This window comes from Macaca thibetana, chromosome 6 (assembly GCF_024542745.1).
Source record: "Macaca thibetana thibetana isolate TM-01 chromosome 6, ASM2454274v1, whole genome shotgun sequence".
NCBI lineage: Eukaryota > Metazoa > Chordata > Mammalia > Primates > Cercopithecidae > Macaca > Macaca thibetana.
This window is the reverse complement of record NC_065583.1, coordinates 39062964-39085476: the sequence shown is the minus strand read 5'-3', so window position 1 is coordinate 39085476 and position 22513 is coordinate 39062964. Positions and strand designations below refer to the sequence as shown.

Here is a 22513-nt window from a genome sequence, read left to right as displayed (position 1 = left end):
TTGATTCTGGATGTTTTTTCTCTGCAGTCTAGCTTATTCACCCACAAAATACTTCCCCTCATAGAGCATCATTCAGTTGGAGGTCAGGAATTCTTTTAAGTGCTTAGAGAAAACAGCATCCACTCCAAAAGGAAAAACAGAGTGTTCCCTGGTGCAATGGCGTGCTCTGCCGGCCCCCATTCTGTCTGAACTTTAATGGTACACCATGGTCCAAACCATCCTGCTGGCCCTGGGCCATCCTGAAGACCTGCACACATCTTAAATGGAAATATCCTTCCTGCAGACGGACACATTAAAACCCCAGGGCTTCACGCCAAATGCATAGTGATTCTGCAGGGGCTCTGGCAGCCGTTCACTGCCTCCTTTAGCCTTCTCTTACTGATGTGTCTCCAAAAATCTTTTGAATCTGTTGTTGTGCAAGTTACAATTTCCAGAACCAGCCCAGCAAGGACATTCCTTTCTCGAAATCAGCCAACCTTCCAGCTTATAGGAAGATGGTCTGTTTACTGTGTCTTTTTTTTCCTTCCCTCTTGACCTAGAATATTTAGCTTCTCCAGACGCAGTCTTTTGAAGTATGTGTTTGTTATCTCTTTAGAAACGCTGAGGGCTTGCCCCACCATTTGTTACTCAATAGCCGACTCCGGACCTACCCGTAAATAATGAAATATGTCCACAAATAATAATATAATGACCCTTTTTGAACATTTACTGTATGCCAGATGTGGTTCCAAGCACATTACATTAATTAATCCTCAAATTCTGTTAGGAAAGTATTGCTCTTTTTTTTGGCTAGGAAGGAAATGAATAGAATAATATTCTCTGTGCAATCACCTACCCTAGCCTGTTTTAATGCCCCAACGTTCCAAAGTTTAATTAACAGAAAAGGGAAGCTGTCCTCGACTGAACTGAAGGCATTGTCTGAGTTCCCCCATTTGGCAGCTAAGGAAGCACGGCTCAGAAAGTTTACGTCATTTTTCTAAGGTCATACCACTAAATATTAAAAGTAACGGCAAAACCGCAATTACTTTTGCACCAATCTAAAACATGTTGGAGCTGAGATCTGAAGGTAGGGTTTGCTGACTCCAGAGTCCACTATAAATAGTGGAATTGCTGAATACATGTGAATAAGAGAATAAAATGCCCCTTGAACTGAGTGACCCTTGAGCTTCACTATTCTTTTTACTCTACCAGCCCCTGGAACGTGCACAGTCCATTTGTTCATGTTCTAAAGGAGATATCTGTTTTTATTGAATGGAACTTTGCAAGTTCCTCCCCTGATGGCCTGTCCTCTTCACCCGGGTGTGGCGTCCCACCATCAGCACTTTCCTGATTGTCACTCTTGTGCCTCCTTTAGGCGACCCTTGCAGCCTGTGAGACCATCTTGGCCCTTGTCAGGGCAGCCATTTGCCATTGCAGATGAAGGGCAGGGGAGAGGCCAGAGACCCCTTCAGACTGGGTTGGAAATGTCACGAAAATGGAAATTCTCACAACCTGAGAGTCGTAGAGCTGGATTTGGGTTTCTGCTGTGTCATTAAGTTCTTGCAAACCAGGCAAGTCATGTAACCTTTCTGGTCCCCAGTTGTCTTCTCTGTAAAAGGAAGCTGTTAAGAGCTCTGATCTCATCACGGTGGCATGAGAAAGAAATAGGACAAGGCCCAGGAGGGGACTTGCATATAGTGAGTGCTAGGAAATGTCAGCTGTCATTATCCTTGTTAATATGAACCTGTTTTTAATGGGTTGATTATCTGAACTGTGATAGCAGCTGGGGTTTCCCGGAGCATTTGGGATGAATAAACAAACATCTCTGGATAACTGTCGTGTAGACACTATATGAGGTACTTCATAATCATTTTAAATTTGCTGTTTCTCTATCATATGGGCTAGGGCAACACCTCCCCTTCTTCTCCAGCCAACAGAAGTGTAATGCAGAGAGGCTGGACAGCTTACCAAAGCAATTCTGTGGCTTAGTCAATAATAAAACCCTCAGTTCCGAAGCATCAGTTTATAATGTCATCCCCATTTCCAAGGGGCCGAGGCTCCCTCAAAACATTAAAAAATAAAAAGGACAAAACTCATATTTCTGCTAGGCAGACAATATCCAGGCATCTCTGGAAGAACAGTTAGCAATCCCAGCGTGTGGGTTTGTGTATTAAGGTGCTTGGATACGAAGAAGGAATGTAAACCCCGTGGAGCTCATTTCATATGTCAGACTCTGTGCTGGATCTTGAAAGGGGCCAAGGCGGCCATGGAGGCCCCAGCATGCCCCAAGCACCACACAGGAAGCAGGCAGGGGAGCAGGGCCCAGGATATGCAAAGGGACTCAGTTGGTGTCACAGCCAAAGGACAGGAAGAAAACAGTCACTTGCCCCAGTGCTAGCCTTCAAGGGCCAAGTTTTGCAGAGCCTACACTAGGACAATGTAAAATTATTTCTTTTTGCATTTTTTCTTTTTAAAGATGTGGTCTATTTTTAGAGGTTCCATATACTTGCCAACTCCATTTGATTCCACATAAACAGTCCAAAAGGAACCATTCTCCCTTTTGCACTGTTTGCTCCCTGTTTTAGCACCACTGACGGCTCTCATGGTCCTGTGACCACATCACTAGTATTCTACACCTGGCTCCACTCACAACCCAGCTGTTGGCAGGCAAAGGAATCCTCCTTTATGGGAAGGAGATGGAGCAAGAGAACATCACCAAAGGCCCCAGGACATGACTGGTATCTGATAAGGGAGGAAAGGGCTTGGAGGTGAGTTAAAGTCTTGAATCCAAGAAGCTATACTAAGAGATAACTCTGCCTTGGTATCTAGCATCTTCAGGGAGGTGCACATTGCAGTCAAGATGCCATTTATCAGGGCTGGGCACGATGGCTGACACCTGTAATCAGCCGAGAGGCCGAGGCAGGCAGATCACGAGGTCAGGAGTTTGAGACCAGCCTAACCAACATGATGAAACCCCGCCTCTACTAAAAATACAAAAAATTAGCCAGGCGTGATGGCATGTGCCTGTAATCCCAGCTACTCGGCAGGCTGAGGTAGGAGAATCGCTTAAACCCAGGAGGAGGAGGTTGCAGTGAGCCGAGATCACACCATTGCACTCCAGCTTGAGTGAAAGAGAGAGACTCCATCTCAAAAAAAAAAAAAAAAAGAAAAGAAAAGATGCCAGTTATCCGAAAAACCATGAGGCTAGAGATAGCTGCCAATAACTATGGCAGTACACTCATCAGTCAAACATGGCCTCTCATGGGAGTTTTCTTGAACTTTGGCAGGTAGCTCAAAACATGGTTTGCTTTTATCCCTTCAACTCCTCATGGTTTCTCTCCTTGTTTCTTTTTTTCTAACTGACCTTTTAAAGCCATTTATATCCTTCATGTCCACTGCCCCCTGTCATGTTTAGAGATTAAAGAATCACTGTGTTGGGTGGGGTTGTTTGAAAAATGGAGAATTTTGAATTTATTGGCCTTTGAAAGCAGATTAGGCAACAAGAAGTAAGGAGGAACGCCAGAGGGACTTCTCCTTGCTTCTCGGAGCTGCCATCTTTTTGCACATAATTCCTCTTCACATTCAAGATCCTACATACCTTGGCTCCTTCTTGGCATTGTCAGGTTCAGTGGGCTCTTATGAAATTTGATAAATCTAGACGTTTAGATAGGCCCCTGGGGTGGGGCAGACTGAAGGCAGAACATTTTCTAGTGTTTCATGATATTGTACTCTTGAACCCTCAGTGGTGAGAGTAACTTTTCTATAGATCTGTTCAAAACTTTCCAGTTACTAGATTGTAAAATTTTATACAATGTAGGAAGTTTGATAGGCTTGATTTGCAAAAATTATTTTTCTGTGTGTAACAGGGTCTTGCTCTGTTGCCCAGGCTTGAGTGCAGTGACACGAACACAGCTCCCTGCAGCCTTAAACTCCTGGGCTCAAGTGATCCTCTTGCCTCAGCCTCCTGAGTAGCTCGGACTACAGGCACGTACCACCACGACCAGCTAATTAAAAAAATATATATATTTTTTTAGTAGAGATGAGGTCTTGCTATGTTGCCCAGGCTGGTCTTGAACTCCTGGGCTTAAGCAGTCCTTCCACCTTGGCATCCTAAAGTTCAGGGATTATATGCATGAGCCACTGCGCTGGGCTGCAAAAATTTTCCTTCACACGTAGCATCTCCAGGCAGAGCATTTACCTCCGAATCCAATTGCGTTAGACCCAGCCTATCTAAGGAAGCCCTCCTGACTTCCTTGTCCTCTATCTCAGACCGAAATGTATTTCTTTCATGATGTTTATGATAATTCAGGATCGTATTTACTTTTTCATTTACTTGTTGTCTGTCTCACTCCACACCGTTGTATGTGCACACTAATGTAAGCCTTGTGGGGGCCCATTTCAAGTTTGTTTTGCTCAAATTATCACTGTTATTCATCCTTTCTTTATTATTATTTAATATTTTTCTATTCAGAGATATTTTTGCATTAAATTGAATTTTTAAAAAATACTGCATTAAAATATGATATTATATATACATATATATATATATATATATATTTTTTTTTTTTTTTTTTTTTGAGATGGAGTCTTGCTCTGTTGGCCAGGCTGGAGTGCAATGGCGCGATCTCGGCTCACTGCAAGCTCCGCCTCCCGGGTTCAAGCGATTCTCCTGCCTCAGCCTCCCGAGTAGCTGGGATTACAGGCGCCTGCCACCACGCCCAGCTAATTTTTAGTATTTTTAGTAGAGATGGGGTCTCACCATGTTAGCCAGGATGGTCTCAATCTCCTGACCTCATGATCCGCCCGCCTCGGCCTCCCAAAGTGCTGGGATTACAGGTGTGAGCCACCGTGCGCAGGCTAAGATATGATTTATCTTGAGTGCTTGAGTACATTTTTACCCAAAGCAAGTGTCTCCTACACCTTACCCTAGTCCCAGCTGTGTTAGCTGGCTGTCTTCTCTGAGGTATGCTAATCAAGCCCTTGGACTGCCGTGAAGGGTTATCACATTTACATACTTATTACCAACCCCACTGTCCACAGTGGGTTTGATCCACCAGCAGCTCCTGTCTTACCTTCTGAAATAGCCCCGTCTTTTGTTCTTGGCCCCCTCCCATCACTTTTACACACAGAGCCAGAGAGATCTTTTACAGTTTATATCAGATTGGCTACTCCCTAGCTTAAAACCGTTCATGACTTTCCATTTCCATAAAGTAAAATCCAAATCCTTACCATGGCCTGTGAGACCCTATATGGTCTGGCCTCACCTACTGCTCCTCCCTCCCTTTGCCCCTCTATTCTAGCCACTGCATGTACCCTTGGGTCCTTGAGCCCACTATGGTCTCCTCCATATGACTGCCTTCCTACAAATTGGTCCCTCTGCAGCAGTGCCCTTCCCTAACAGTTTCCCATGGGCTGCCTCCCATGCCCCTTTCAGAGGGCAGCTGAAGTGCCACCTCCTCAGAGGTCTTCCCTGGCCTCCCCAACTAAGGTAAGTTCCTTCTCTACCTCCATGATTCTCTTTTTCAGCCTCTTGTTCTTTTCCTTCCAACATTCACCATCATCTGTAATTAATTATATATCCATCCATGCGTTTCCTTGTTTGACATCTTTTTCCCACACTGGACTGTAAGCTGCTGGAGGACAGAAGCCATGTTTATTCAACACCTTCTGCCCAGCCCTCAAACAATGGCCAGCACAGAGGAATTGCTCAGATATTTATTGAGTAAATGAGGGAGGGAGGGAACAAGTGAACAGATAAATTTTCAGCTTGTAGAATCTTGACCTAAGGACTCTGCTACACACTAAGGGACTTTCATGTCCCATTCTGCTCTTTGTTGTAATGAACTTTGCTCTTCTAAAGCAAGTGTTTTTCCCCTAGATTATTTTTATAGAAAAAAGTGAAGCAAATATAGAGATAATTATTGATTCTCGCTCATCAAGTCCCTGTTCCCTATCACCAACATCCTCCTGAGAGCCTGCTGCAGAATTCCTGGGAACCACAGGAAATACGTCCGCTAACCACTTGAAAAACACTTACAAAAATAGACCGGACTTGACCTTCTTCCTGTGGAAGGGCCTCTTTCCTCAGGGCAAACATTGAAAAGATATTTTATCTCTTCTTAGGAACCTCTCTTTCCAATCACTCTCCCAGCAGGATTTATCTGGACATTCTCAGAATCCTGTTCTGAAATTATTTCCCCACTGGCTGGGTCATCACTTGAGCAAATTGCTCATTTATTATTTCCATGCTATTGTTTTAAATGATAAGATAGAAATGAAGACCTGGGGGAACTATTGGGATATTTCAGTGCACAGATATTCCAGTAGGGGTAGCTTTAGTTAACACCTGTTGCCTCAGACTTCAATACACGTGCGCTGCCTTCCTTACTTCCTTACTTTGATCATTATCTGCTCGACTCATTCCTTACTTTTAAATTTTATTTAAATTGGCTAATTTTTTTTTTTTTTTGAGACAGAGTCTTGCTCTGTTGCCCAGGCTGGAGTGCAGTGGTGCAATGTCAGCTCACTGCAAGCTCCGCCTCCTGGATTCAAACGATTCTCCTGCCTCAGCCTCCCCATTAGGTGGGATTACAGGTGTGTGCCACCACCCCCAGCTAATTTTCTTGTATTTTCAGTAGAGACGGGGTTTCACCATGTTGGCCGGTCCTGAACTCCCAAACTCAGGTGATCCACCCACCTCAGCCTCCCAAAGTGCTGTGATTATAAGTGCAAGCCACCTCGCCCAGCCTAATTTTCTTATTTAAAGCAAGCTTTATCTCCCTGGTGTAATTGCAAACATTTCCTATAAATAGAAGGTAGTGATAAAGATCAATACAATGAAGCACAGCAATGGAATTGACTTCTGCTTAGATGCTGCCTCCTGTCTGCTGAGCTCTTTTGGTTATAAAGAGAGAAGAGCAGTTCTTCTAGGGAAGTTGAAAACATAATTGTCCCAAGCCAAGGTTTTCTCCTTGAATAAACAAAATGACTAAGGAGACTTAAAGATGGGGGCTTCCTTTCTCTCTGCAGTGTTGTTCAAAGATACTTCTCAGTACCACTCAGAATTTCTCTTTTATCGATAGGAGCACATGTACCATACTTTTGGGAAACAAATAATTAATATTTAAGGTCGCTGCTTTAGTGTTGTTATCAGTTCACCAAAGCAGGGGACATCAGACCACCTACAAACGCTTAACTATAAGGGAGTGATATAAAAATTAGAAAATACAGATAAACAACAATGAAAACTTTTAAAAGATTGTCCATGATCATATCTGCCAGAGATACCTTCTGTTAACTTTTCTGTTTATAGAGATGTAAGCATCTTACAAAGCAGAATCATATATATATATATATTTAGAACTGTTTTATAACCTACTCTTTGATCTGACTTTACTCAATACATTAGGAATTTCCCCCTCATTAATAAACAGAAACCTACACCTTCATTTGTAATGGTTGCATAGGAGGCCACGATAGGAACACGCGAAACTGTGTCAACTAAGCTTTTATTGTTGGGCATTTAGGTTTATTTTATTGTTTTTTTAGACAGTCTTGCTCTGTTGCCGGACTGGAGTACAGTGGCACAATCTCAGCTCACTGCAACCTCCACCTCTCAGGTTCAAGTGATTCTCCTGCCTCAGCCTCCCAAGTAGCTGGGACTACAGGTGCCCACCATCACACCTGGCTAATTTTTTGTATTTTTAGTAGAGACAGGGTTTCACCATCTTGGCCAGGATGGTCTCGATCTCTTGACCTCATGATCCACCCACCTCGGCCTCCCAAAGTACTGGGATAGGTTGTTCACTCTTTATCACTATTATAAGCAAAACTGCTGTAGTCATCTTTGCCAACTATCCCATTACTTCCTTAGGAAGAATTTATGGAAATGGAATTACTGGGAGGAAGCACATGCATTTTGTTAAGGTTTTTACTCAGACGTTTCCGAACGTGTGTACCTGTTACAGGCTTGAGTTCCAGTTTTACTCCTTGACTTCTCTCTACTTCCTTTCTGATGTATGTGTCTGCTCTTTAAGGTAGAGGAGAAATTAATGTGAAAGTTTTAGATCTGCTGACTTTGGTGTCAGAATCCCCTCGTAAAAGAAGAGGCTTGCTTCCTTTGCCTAAACTTCCTCAGCAGCATTCATGGAATTTCCTTGCACCTATTTTTGTGCATGTGCCCTACCTGAGGGACACTCTTCCAGCAGTGTGGGCCTGTGACTCTTGCCAGAGTCCAGCGTGCCCCAGGCTCGTGGGGAACAGAATGCCCACTGCAGCATTGGCTGAAAGCAGCTTTGGAGTTGCCTTTTACCTTTGACTCTTTGGGGCCACTTTACTGCTTTGCTACACCACCATCAGAGGTGTCTCAGCTCCGACCTCTGTTCGAAGCTCATCCCCTGACTTCTGACCTGTCCTCTACTCCTGGCATCTGTTCAAAGCTTAGCTCCTCCATGAGTCTCCAGGCACTGATGACTTGGTTGAATCAAGACCTCCCTCTAGTGAAATCACCTCTAAGTTTTTTTTTGGTTTTTTTTTTTTGAGATGGAGTCTTGCTCTGTCACCCAGGCTGGAGTGCAGTGGCACGATCTCAGCTCACTGCAAGCTCTGCCTCCCGGGTTCACACCATTCTCCTGCCTCAGCCTCCCGAGTAGTTGGGACTACAGGCGCCCACCACCACACCCGGCTAATTTTTTTGTATTTTTAGTAGAGACAGGGTTTCACCATGTTAGCCAGGATGGTCTCGATCTCCCGACCTCGTGACCCGCCCGCCTCGGCCTCCCAAAGTGCTGGGATTACAGGCTTGAGCCACCGTGCCCGGCCACCTCTAAGTGTTTTATGTGTGTTCCTTTTATCCATTGTGACCACATCTCCCACTTATTAAATGCAGGGCTTTTGTGCCTGGCACAGAACATAGTGCATTGAAGTAATACTTGCTGAAATAAGAATCCAGCCAGTCTCCCAGATTGAAGTGAGGCTTGGCACAGCCAAGTTAAAAATGGCAGACAGTTGTGAATTCTTGCTCACTTAGCATTCCAAACGGTATCTTTGTATTTAAAATAAGAGACAGCCTAGATTCTGGGTAAGAAGCTGGCTGGAATTCAGACCCCTTGCCACTGAGCAGATGTGTGACCATAGGCCAGTTGCTAGCCTCTTTGAGTCTGGTTCCTCATCTGAATAGTACTCACTCAAAGAGTTGCAAAGATCAAATTCGATAATAACATGTAGAGGTAATAGTGCAGTATGCAGCATAAGATAAGCTCACCACAAATAGTATTATTAATGTCTTTCATCCTTTGGGAGTTCACAAAATAGTGAAGCCTCCCTCCCCGGTTTGGACTGCCAAGCTCCTGGCTCCTGCACTCTTGTGAATAATGGGACTGTTAGACTTTCTCTAAAAATGTGCTGACTCCACCCTTCCACAGAGGAGGGAAAATAGTTGCTTTGGTTATTGCTTTTTTTTTCCCCCCCCACAATTCCTTGTAACAAAGACTAACCAATAGTCAGGGTGAGTAATTAGCCAGAACAGGATAAGACTCACTAGATGTCACCAGGTCGATTGTTCACTGTTGCACAAAACTGTATAATTTGGAGTTCTTTTGATTTTCTTGTACCTTTTCCACTTAATTTAAGTATCAGAAAGGCAGAGACTGAATGTCTTAAGGAAGACTTACGCTGTAATGGTTGAGACTAGACTCCAGAGTCTGGGAGACCTGGCTCCTCCTGTGGCTCTGCACTAACTTGCTGGGTGACTTTGTGCAAGTCACTCCACTCCCCTGTGCCTCAGTTTTCTTCAGTTTTCTTCAGTTTTCTTGTCCACAGAATGGGGATGGTAATAGTACCTTATAGGGTGTTGGGAGGATTAAATGAGATAATGCATGTAAAACACTTGGCACATACTAAGGTCTCAGTAAATATGAGTTACTGTTATCTTCATCTTGCTCAAATCCATCGCCATCATCACCTTTCTATTGTACCTGGCACAGGCCCTTCTCTATGGGAGCAGCTCAGTCAGTGTCGACTTAAGTGAATAAAATGAATAGAATATGCCCCCCGCCCCTTCCACAGAAGGTGAAATCAACAATCTTCATTTTTCTGCATATCCGAAGTCAAGCTTATGGTGCTTTATTTTAAATGAGGTTTGCAGTGCCTGACGCTGGAATTCCCAATTACAGACCTGAGCTTCTTACCCAAGCTGCATCTTGTGTTACAAGGCACAGGACATACCATGGCACTCCCACCCTGAGCTTTCTTCCCCACCTGCATGGGAATCACATAGGTTCCCCCAACAGAGGGTTCTGATTTGCTAGACTGAGTCGGGGCTGGCACCCACATGTTCAGCAAGACTCCACTGGGGGTTCTGATGTGAGACTCCCTAGTCTGGGTGATATTTTTTCTACATCAAGATAGAGGAAAGCAGTGCAGCCTAGAAAGGAAGAGAAGGCTTGATTATTATTCTCTTTTTAGCAAAGCCACTGAAATATCTCCAAATCTACTCTTTTGTTTTCTTTAAAAGCAGTGGCCCTGGGGACACTGCCCATTTTGATATGTTTATTTTTTTCTCTTTCTTTCCATTACTTGTATTTCCTTTACCGAATTATTGTTTGTTGCTGCTGAGGGGAAGAAAATAAAACAGAGGGTGAGGCAACATAAGTGAAGACTCCGCCTCCTTCTTGCTCTGTTTTGCTGTGTGGTGCTGGGGCCGGATTTTCTGTCTCTGCAGTGAGACGAGAGGTACGGGCCACTAGCAGGTACACCAATGCATCTGCACCGTGTCTGATTTGCTCCACAGTTCTGCTTTGCTGATCATGACGGTGCCTAATGGAAGGGCCCAGCTTTCTCTGAACTGAGCCAGAAACCGGATCTCAAGAACCGGGACCTAATCACAACACACAAGCCCATCATATGATGACATCAGGCCTTTAGGGTGAGGAAGGGAGGTGGCTCAGGATTACCATGAGGTCCTGTTATGTTTCAGTTTGTCTCTGCCTCTTACTCTATTTGGTAAAGTTGTTCCCAGCTTTTTAACAATCGGAGGACTCATTCATTCACTTGACACATATTCACTGAGTACCTACCATGTGCCAGACATAAGGAATATCGTGAATAACAAGGCAGACATGGAGAGGCACTCTTTAGGTTTGAATTCCAGTGGGGAAGACCTTCCCCATGTAAGAGATTTTGAATGGACTGAGTATTATAGTGGCAAAGTCCAGGTCGCCCTGAGAGCCAGGTAATAAGCAACCTACACGGCCTGGGAGACTTCAGAAGACTTCTTAGAGGAAGGGGTATTTCCATTAATAGTAAGTAGAGAGAGGGAGGTTGCAGGTAAAAGTATGTGCAAAGGTCATGAGTCCAGAAAGAGCAAGTTTTACCTGGGGGAACTGGACAGAGTCCATTATGGATGAGGAGAGAGGGCTGTGGCTGGAGAAGCTGAAAGGGATAGGCTGCACAGGGTCCTGTAAGCGTGTGTCTGAAGGACTGTGGGAGACTATGGAATACTCAGGCTGGGATGTGATGTTATCAGATTTGCATTTTTAAAATGTCACTCTGGCTGCTGAGTGATGAATTGGAGGAAAGGCAAGGAAATCAGCTGCATTTGTCCAAGTAACAGGTCATGGGACCTCAGATCAAGTGGTATATGTGGGTATGGGCCAAATGCTATGTCCACTGCTCACAGCTTTCCAGCCAGGATACCTTGAGTATGTCAGCCCAGTGGCCTTCTCTGGGAGAGACAGTGGCATTTAGCCAGGGCATGGTACGGGGAGATGAACTCAATTCAAATTTTAAAATCCCAACACCAAGGATACCAGGAATATAAGGATTTCCAAACGAGATGTACTGCTTTGAGAATGTGGAGGTCATTGACCTTCAGAGGCAGATTTGGAAGAGAAGCACTATGGCGTCTTAATAGCTGACAAACAGTGCTGGGAGCCAGAGCTCCCTCGCTGCCTGCCATGCAGCCTGGCATCCAGGACTGTCATCCCTGCTCTTCTGCACCCTGCCCTGGACTCACCAGGTGACACATTGTCTCTCCCTTGGTGTGAGTATGATCTCAAGAACCCAATTTACAAGTCATGCTAATGTAGTTTATAACATCTACAAAACAGTGCCATTGGTGGGAGGTTTAAGGGCAGGACAGAGCCTGGAGGGGAAAGGGTGCACCAGCTGGCTCTCAAGATGCCTTCCGGTCTTATGACTCTGTGGGGCTTGGTGATGCTAGAGGAGAAAGCTGAGATCGTCTGTGGGGGCTTCATTCATCTGATCAGCAAATGGTCATTAAGAATCTACTATGTTCTGGCTCCATCCTCAGACAGTGAACAAAGCATGGCAGTGAACAAAACTGGCAGAGCTTTTATTCCAATCATTTCCTGAGGATAGCTGGTGACCCACTCTGCCCCCAAGCTCTCCTGATCTTTGTACTGAGTAAAGACAGATGGCCCAAGAGTTCCCTAGCTTTGAACCATCAGTGGCCTCAAATGAGAGTGAACTCCTTTTAGTTCTCAAATGTGCCACGCTTACTCTCACCTTGAGCCTTTGAACTTGCTTTTCCATTGGCATGGACCTCTCTTTGCCGACATCGCCACCACCTCCACCTGTCACAACCCCCAGGATATTCCTCCTTCTCCCTCAGACTTCACGCCGGAGGCTTCGTGCTAGTTATTTGAATGTTTCCTCGGACTTTGCTTCATTAGGGCAGAACCCCTGTCTTGCTCAGCTTTTTATCCCATGTCTAGCACAAACCTGGCACATAATATGTGCTTAATAAATATGTGTTGACTCACACAAAGGACAAAGATCAACTCAAAATGAATTGAAGTCTCACATGTAAGACCAGAGTCTGTAAATCTGCTAGAAGAAAACATAGGAGGAAGCTTCTTGACACCGGTCTGGGTAATCATTTTTTGGATATGATTCCAAAAACACAGACAACGAAAGCAAAAATAGTTCAATGGAATTGCATCAAACTAAAAAGTTTCTGGGCAGCAAAGAAAACAGAGTGAAGAGAAAACCTATGCAATGGGAGAAAATATTTGCAAGCACATCTGATAAGGTGTTAATATCCAGAATATATAAGGAACCCAAACAACTCAACAGTAAGAAAGCAATGCCATTAAAAATGGGTAAAGGATCTGAACAGATAATTCTCAAAAGAAGACATACAAATGGCCAACAGGTATAGGTAAAAATGCTCAACATTGCTAATCATTAGGGAAACACAAATTAAAACCACAATGAGATACCACCTCATGCATGTTAGAATAGCTAATATCAAAAAGACAAAAGATAACAAGTATTGGTGAGGATGTGGAGAAAGGGAAACCCTCGTGCACTATTGTGGAAGTAAAAATTGGTACAGCCATTATGGAAAACAGTACAGAAGTTCCTCAAAAAAATAAAAATAGAACTACCACATGATCCAGCAATCCCACTGTTGGGTATATATTCAAAGGAATTGTAATCAGTATCTCAAATAGGTACCTGCACTCCTGTGTGCATTGTGACATTATTCACAATAGCCAAGATATGGAATCAACTTAAGTGTCCATTTACAGATGAATGGTAAAGAAAATGTGGTATATACAGACAGTGGAATACTATTCATCCATAAAAAGAGGAAAATCCTGTCATTTGTGACAACATGGATGAACCTAGAGGACATGATGCTAAGTGAAATAAACCAGACACAGAAAGACAAATACCGCATGATCTCACTTATATGTGGAATCTAAAAGAAGTCAAACTCATTGAAGTAGAGAGTAGAATGGTAGTTGCCAAGGACTGGGGAGAGGGGAGTGGAAATGAGGAGATGTTGGTTAAAGGGTACAAGGATTCAGTTAGACAAAATGAATAGGCTCTAGAGATCTATTGTACAGCATGGTGACTGTGGTCAATAATGTGTGGTATACTTGAAGATTGCCAAGACGGTAGATCTGACATGTTTTCACCATGCACACACAAAATGATAATGATGCAAGGTGATGGATACGTTAACTAGCTTGATCATAGTAATCATTTCACAATGTACACATGATCAAAACATCACATCATATTCCCTAAATATATGTAACTTTTGTTTGTCAATAATACCTTAATAAAGCTGGAAAAAAATGTTTGTTGAGAGAAAGGATGGTGGGAGGGATAAATGATGATCTGTCCCATCTAGTGTGGCATATCAGTTTACCTGAAAAGATGCCTGCTGGCTCAAGTCTCGTCACAAACCAAAGTCTGTTAAACTCTGCTAATTTGTCAATTGCCATACTGAACCCAAGTTTGAGTATTTTTGATTAAATCACTTTGAAATGAATCATATATGTTTTCTAAAACCCTGGATCCCTCTTCATAAAAACAAACCAGAGAGAGGAAGAAACTTGAGAAGAGACTGAATTCGACTATTATTCATTAATTTGTTCAACAAATATGTATTACATACTGTGATTTATCAGGCACTGGGAACACAGGGGTAAACAAGAAAAACAAAGACCCTGCTTTCCTTGTCAATTTTTATTCCTATAGGGGGAGATATTAAATTTTAAAAAAGTGAACAGCTTACTAAGAAAATCTAAAATGGTGCTAATCCCCGTATCTCCTGGTAGAAAGGAGCCCATGGGGGCTGGAGGGGAGAGTGCACCAGGAGGTGGAGTATGGTCGAGGGGTCTCTCTGAGGAAGCGGCATTGGAGCTGAGGCCTTTGCCAGGTGGGGTCAGGATCATGCACAGAACCACATGCACCTAAGCCTGTCTTGTGGGCTTGTGATACGCATGAGCAGGGAGATGGCCTGTCTCAGAGAAGAAACAGCAGGATGCGGTACCTTCTTCCAGCTGTTATCCAAGAATAGGCAAGAGACTCGGAATAATCCCCCAATTAAGGGGTAGGGCACAAGAGTTAATACAATCTTTTTAAAGTCAAATGCTTCTCGGAGAACCAGTGCTGCCTCCATCTGAACCTGTCCTCATCCCCACCAAGCCAAAAGTCATTTCCTCCTATGACATCCTGTGCATATTGGCTGTAGCTGTTTGTGGCAGTCACTGTATTCTACCCTGCAATTAGAGCTATTTGCATCCTCTGTTTGGCCTCCCTTGGGAATCTTCAACTCCTCGAAGGCAGGGATTGGATCTTGTGCAGTCCCTTCCCCCATAGACATGTACTCTCTCCATACACTTGGTAGATGCTCTGTGAATATCTGTTGGTGTTTATTCAATTGAATACTAGGATTTCTGGATAACACTTTGGAGACATACGTATTACAAAATGAGAAGAGTTTTGATTGCAGGGAAGGGAAAGATAATTTGGGAGTATAGAGACCCCACACTTAGGTGGTTCTTCTAATGGAGAATGTTGAATGCTTTGAGACTTTCCAGTGGAGATTGGCCAGGATAACAAAAGAAGTTGTGAGGGCCACAAAAAGAAGATGGGGCAATGAGGACTAACTGCCTATTTTGCTGTTTTGGTCTTAGTGATTAAAAAGCCATTAGAATTATTTTGCATGCTTCCTCCAACTCTTGGTCCTTGTTTGAGCTGAGATTTCTGCTGTCTGATTAGCTGGTTGATTTAGGGTTCAGTTAGGGTTTCTTGTCTTCTTGTGTTTGTCATTTCCTTTTTCTGAAGGGGTCAATTTTCTATATATTCAGAATGTTTTTGTCTTGAATAATCTAAATATATACAGCTAGAATGTATTTTTTATTCAATTAGTATTTTGAAGTATTTTCAGTTTAAGCTGAAATTCATTTTAAATGGAAACTGATATCAATAATGAAAATGAAAAACCAGTATCACTTGTTGTAAAGGTAAATTTGTTATAAAAACATTGTAATAAATTGAATCTAATTTATTTGTACTATATTATTGAGTACTTTATCTCATGATTTATTATAACAGCACCACAGTGTAAATGGTATTATTTCCATTTTTACAGATGATAAAACTGAGATCTTGAGAAATTAAGTAACTCCCAGGGCTAAGAGGTATTTTAGGCATCCGAATTATTATTCAGTTTCGGTTTACAAATGGAGTACGTAAAGAGAATCTTGTGATTCCATTTTTACAGATGATAAAACAGATTTGAGAAATTAGGTCACTCCCAGGGCTAAAAGGTATTTTAGGCATCCGAATTATTATTCAGTTTCGGTTTACAAATGGAATACGTAGAGAATCTTATGAATTTCATGGAGCTAAAGAATGGATCTGAAGGTGGCACTGGAGATGATTAACCTCTCAAGTAGACACATAAATTAACTGCTTACTTTTGTAAGTAAAAAGAAAAATGAAGCATGGGAAAACAAAGCAGAAAAGCAAGAGTTAAAAAGAGCCCTGTTTCAGGAGAAGCACATTAAGGCATCCACCACTGTCAGAGGAGCCAGCTGACCCTTGGCTTCCTGGGTCACCAGATGGATGCTCTCAGCAGTGACCTCACCTCCAGGACCAGGAATGGCCCAGGAAGAAAAGATTACATGGAGACAGGAAGGGAAGAGAAGACCAGGTGCTTTGGTTCCCTCTTGGCTGTCACTTATGAAGTACACTCAAGTTCATTTTCCTTGTCCCCTTGGCCTGGGGGTAATGTCCTGATCAAGGCCTGAGGGGATAGTTCTGTGGGGCCTTTTCAGGGTCAGAAAGCTCACATGCCAGCAACTTTGTTTACATCAGCAAATCCAGCTGCATCATGCAAGCACTTGACTGGCCACTGACTCTCAACACAAAGCAGATGTCAAGATATGAAGAGGGAACACACAGGGCTTCTGAACTGGTAGGACTTTGTCTTGATGATCTGGGTAAAGGACAAGAATGGGTGGCATACAGTATGCCGAGAGTGGACAACAGCGGCCACCAAATAGATCTGGCTTTGTGCTGGCTTGAGCCACGTGGGCTCCCAGAGGAGACACTCACTGAGGTCTGTTAAGGCCTTGCTGCACTCCTGCCTGAGAGAGCCAAAGAGCTCTGTGTGTTGGACTGTGGCTTTCTGAAATATGTTTGGCTGGGAGATGGGAAGAGCTGGGATCCTGCAGACCAGTGAAGGGGAAGTGGGATCAGGACAGACCCCACTTGGAGCTGAGTCCTAGAAACTGCTCTTCTGTTTTTGTGTGTGTGTGTGTGTACACAACATTAATGAATGCCATGCATAAGGTAGAGTATGGAATAAATCTCTCCTAGTAAATATATGGTTGCCTAATTAGGTTAGTCATTATGCTAAGCATTTGTTTAGGCAATGCTTACCAGCTAGAAATATTAACAAATAAGGAAAAGCCAAGTTTTTCTTAAAGAATTAGGCACTTTCACATACACTATATCCAGCGCAGCCCAGGAGGCTCCATGGCTTCTGCCTCGTCATTTCAACAAACCAGCTTGTACTGCGTATCAACAGATTTGCAACATTGAATGTTGTGATATAATTCTCCCTTGAGGAAAGGGCTAAATCAAGGTCATAACAATGATCAAAGATACAAAGAACTGGAATTTAAAAGACAGTATCAGCGTATATGCATCGGAAAAAGAGACTACAAATTACACACACAAACACATAGCCCAAAGTATGACAAAAGCCATTCCTGGGTGGTAAGAGTAAAGTTGATTTTTGTTTTCGTCTTTATGTTTTTCTGTTTTTTCCTAATTTTCTACAAGGAGCATGTATTATTTGTATAGTCAGAGAAATTATTATTCTAACAAAATCAATTTTAAAATGCTATATATACCTCTTGCTGCAACCCAGGAGGCAATACCCTGAGTTACTGCCTAAAGTTCCTTACTCAAGCCTCCCTCTATGAAAACAGGGCTTTTCCCTTTTGGGTTCTCTCTGAAAATTTCTCAGTAGGGAGCAATAGCTGACCTTGAGTTTCAAAATTGTACCCATGAGAGAGGTGATTGCTAAGGAATTAGGCTTCCTTCCGATCGCTTATTATGCACATAACATTCTTCTTCATCTGGCCCTCACTTTTTCATGTTTTCTGTCAACAGACTCTTAGTTATAGTAAAACAGATCTACATTTGCATCCCAGCTCCACAATTTGCTAACCATGGGATCTTAGCCAAGTCATTTAAAATCCCTGTGCCTCAGTCTGTTCATCTAAACTGATAGGCTTATTATGAGCATGAAATGAAATAATGCATGTAAGCTCATGTTAGCACAAGCAATAAAGGTTGGCTATTAGCATTATCCTATTGGCTTCTCCCAAACATCTTTTCCAATTCTCATGCAGACAACATTTTTCCGACTTAGCTAGGCTCTGTAATCTCAAGGCTTGTAGTGAGAACTGTGGCCTTCCAGACTGTCTCCAGGAGCCCTAAAACAAAAAAGGAAAGCCTTAAAACATACTTACCTGCTGGCCCGTGGCTGGCTTCCCTGCAGAAGTGGCAAAGCCTTTCTTTGAGCAGTGAACTCACTCACTAAGGAATCCCCCCAAAAGCCTGGCCAGCCGGCCTCACTGCCTGGTTGCCTCACTGAGTTGGTGCTCTCTTTAAGCTGTTCCCTTTGTTTTCTATGACTCAGAATATCTTAGGTCATTCTGAGACAGCCTTCTCCTCCACACCTTCCCTAATTCTACCTGCTGTCCTGGAAATTTGTCATCATTTTTGACTGCCCAGCATCTGAATCCCCACCCCATGTATTTGAAAGTTACACCCGCCCACTCATTCCCCACCACACACATACACACGTACATCTTGGTCTGGCTGGACCATTCCTGCAGTATGATTTGGGGCCACCTCACCTTCCCAGTGACTCTGGGAGCAACCCCAGGTTCTCTGAACTCTCCTTCTAGAGTCAGTTTTGGTTGCTTCCAATTAAGAAACCGAGCCAGCTCCTCCTCATCCTTCATACCTACCTTAGTGTAAATCCTCTGGCTGTTGGTTTCCAAAACTCCCTGAACATGCATGTCATATGATTTAGCATATTCTGTTATGACATTTTCCTATAATTGTCTGTTTATCCCCACACCCCCAGACTGTTAGCTGCCTGAGGGCAAGAACTAAAGCTGTTTAGCTTGTGATAGTCTCTCCGTCATGGGCAGAGTGCATGGCACATAGTAGGCCTTCAGCAAATGCCAAATGAATGAACAAGCAACAAAACCTTAGCACACATGAGAAGACCAGAAACAAGCACAGTAGCTCCACTTGGAGAACCAGTTAACTCGCCAGCTTTCTGATATTCTGGCACCATTCCTAGTCGGGTTCCAGGGGAAATCAGATTTCTTTTAGGCTTTGGCAAGGAAGAAGGTCTTCCAGCAGCATCCTGAGTGGGAGGGTGCATTGTGGGCCGCGTCTTGAAGTGGGTGAGTAATTCCCCAGGCAGCTCTTAGCTTTAAACCCTGGCTTGTAATGCAGTCATCTCCTGAAGCTCCCAGCTTAAAATGGAAAGTGGCATTACTCATGGTGAAGGGCAGGCAATAAAAAAACATTTAGGTGGGGCCCGGCACAATGGAGTGAGTATCCCCTGATGGCGGTGAGCACTCTCTGCTCTGAGCACTCACAGCCCTGGCAGACGGCTCAGTCATAGCAGGGCTTTTGAGCTACACCTCCGAATTAGCTCATTCACCAAGCACCTCACTCTTTGGGGTGCTGGGAGACATTGCATTCCGCAGCCTACAGCAGGCATGGTGGGAGGAAATGGCCCTGAGTCAATATTGGAAGGTGGTAGAAGGAGTGGGTAAGAACCTGGGCTTTGGCATCCAACTGACCTGGGTTCCAGTCCCAGCTCTTCTAGTTACTAGCTCTGTGACTCCAAGCAAGCCCTCTAACCTCTCTGATCCTCAAGTTCCTCATCTGTAAAATGAGTAAAATAATAGTACCTACTACAGAGTCATTGGGGTAAGAAAGACAATCCCTACAGATCCTTATCACAATGCCTGGCATGTAATCAACATTCAGTAGGGTGACAGCTTCTGTCACTGACAGTGTTGTTCTTTTACCAACTTCCTCCAACGACCTCCATTACTCCTCCATCCTTTCTGTTTTATTTCTGTGTTAATCTCACTCAGCTTCCATACCCTCCTGAGCTCAGGCCACAGCCCAGCCTCCCTCCAGTCACTGCTCATTTCTATCTTGTCTTTCTCTCCTTTACTTTTTTCTTTTTCTTTTTTTTTTTTTGAGAAAGAATTTTACTGTCACCCAGGCTGGAGTGCAGTGGTGCGATTTCTGCCCACTGCAACCTCTGCTGCCTTAGCCTCCCAAGTAACTGAGATTGCAGGTGCCTGCCACCGTGCTGGGCTAATTTTTTTGTTTGTTTGTTTGTTTTTGTTTTGAGAAGGAGTCTTGCTCTGTCACCCAGACTGGAGTGCAGTGGTGTGCGATCTCGGCTCACTGCAAATTCCGCCTCCTGGGTTCAAGCGATTCTCCTGCCTCAGCCTCCTGAGTAGCTGGGATTACAGGCAAGTGCCCTCACGCCCAGCTACTTTTTGTATTTTTAGTAGAGACCAGGTTTCACCATGCTGGTCTCAAACGCCTGACCTCGTGATCCGCCCGCCTCAGCCTCCCAAAGTGCTGGGATTACAGGTGTGAGCCACCGTGCCTGGCCTTTTCTCTGTGTTTGTGAATCTGTGTGCTAAGACCTTCCCACCTGATGTGTGACCCTGTCATCGTTTCTTCCCTACTTCAGAATCTGTGACCTGGTACACTGTGAAGCAAAATGTATCAGAATAAATCAATCTGAGTTGAAGGAAGCCTCATGGACAGATTGGGCATAAGGTCATAAAACGATCAGGGCTCAACACCAGTTTTCAGCACCCAATACCAGTTTCCAGGGCCCGAGCATAATGTACACGTGCCCACAGAAAGAAAAGGGGCCCAAAGTCCAGTTTTATAAAATATGGGCATGCGGTAGCAGTGGTGAGAATAAAAAAATTACAAATGTAATGTTTTTCTTAGGAAAGAATATACCACCAACTTTTCTAATAATAGGCTTCTTTAGTGAGTTCATAAATGAGATTCAGACTTCTTTTAAGGAATATAATCTTTGCCTGAAGCAGGTGACATGCATAGAGATAAACAATGATGCACCTGTGCTGAGACTGTACATTGCACGAGGTAGTTCTATGCCAATAAACCGGAAACACAGCAATCATCAGGGACCATCAGCCAGCCCCCTAGGGTTAAGAAAGTCCGTCACAGCCAGGCACGGTGGCTCATGCCTGTAATCCCAGCACTTTGGGAGGCTGAGGCAGGCAGATCACTTGAGGTCAGGAGTTCGAGACCAGCCTGGCCAACATGGTGAAACTCCATCTCTACTAAAAATAACAAAATTAGACGTGGTGGCGGGTATCTGTAATCCCAGCTACTTGGGAAGCTGGGGAGAGAGAATCATTTGAACCCGGGAGGCAGAGATTGCAGTCAGCTGAGATCATACCACTGAACTGCAGCCTGGGCAACAGAGTGAGACTCCATCTCAAAAAACAAAAAAAGTAAGAAAGAAAGAAAGTGTCCCACCTTTTACCACTAATGACTAAATTAATCTCAGATAACCATCTTAGGACATATAGTCATTCATTTATTTAGCACATTTAATGAGTAGCCTTCTATGTGCTGAGCACATTTTTGGATACCATGGAAGATACTGTTAAAAAAAAGTAAAAGGATGCAAGCTCTGCTCTGCCCTCCAGGAATTTACAGCCCAACACAGGAGGTAAAAACATATAAAAAACTCACATGGGGAAAAAAAAGTGACAAATGCCACAAGCCATCTAGTTTTAATAAGAGTTTCCACAAAGCAAAAATCACTTATGATGGTGATTTGGAGGGAGAGACTTGGAGTTACTTGAGATGGTTTGTATACATGATTAGAGTCTCACAAGGTCAAGCTTGGCAGGTGCACTGGGCAGAGGATACAGCAGGGACAAGGAACAGGTTGGGAAAATGTGAGGCGAGAACAGGAAACCATCCGCTTGGAATTAAGAGTGGCTCACATAGAATGAGTTCATGGAGGATGAGGGTAAGGCTGGAAAGGTAATTTATAGCCATATCTTCTATTGTATCCCACTGCCTGCTCAACGTCTCCACATGGATGTCCAAGGATTATCCTTTACGTGGCCCAGACAGAACCACTGATTCCCCTTGCCCAACTCCCCAGCTTTTCTTTTCCAAATATTTCAAGTCTTAGTAAATGTCTCTAGGTCCTCAGCCCCAAAACAAGGAAGTCAGTCTTTCCCTCTCTCCTTCGCCTATCCCCATCCAATTCATCAGCAAGTTCTATTAATTCTATCTCCAAAATGCATCATCAGTCTGAACTCTTCTACCTTCTCCATTACTACCACCGTGTTCCAAGCCACCATCATTTCCTACCTGCCTCCTTGTTTCAACTCTCGCCTTGCTGCAGCAACATGCTTAAGTCAGATCCTATCCCCTTGCTTGCTTACAACCCTCTGATGGCATTCCATTGCTCTCAGAATAAAATGCACACTCCCTACCGTGTCCCACAGGCCCCTGGTCAGGCCCCAGCCCCTCCCTGGCCTCATCACTCCCCTCTCCTCCCTCGCTCATTGCGCTCTACCTAGACTATGGTTTTCCTTCTCATCTTTGAACTCACCAAGCACAGACCTGCCACAGCATCTTTGCA

At 43.8% G+C, this 22513-nt stretch overlaps 1 protein-coding gene, 1 long non-coding RNA gene and 1 other non-coding gene across 3 annotated transcripts in view; 1 reads left to right on the top strand and 2 right to left on the bottom strand.

The window, feature by feature from the left end:
* LOC126957264 (uncharacterized) overlaps positions 1-22513 on the top strand; it is a 325970-nt gene that overhangs the window by 234434 nt on the left and 69023 nt on the right. The window lies entirely within an intron of this gene.
* Positions 1-22513, bottom strand: part of FGF1 (fibroblast growth factor 1) — a 96101-nt gene that overhangs the window by 33789 nt on the left and 39799 nt on the right. The gene's annotated exons all lie outside the window — the stretch shown is intronic.
* On the bottom strand, positions 781-917 carry LOC126957778 (small nucleolar RNA SNORA36 family). Its single transcript, XR_007726946.1, has one exon. It is a non-coding gene; the product is annotated as a small nucleolar RNA SNORA36 family (small nucleolar RNA).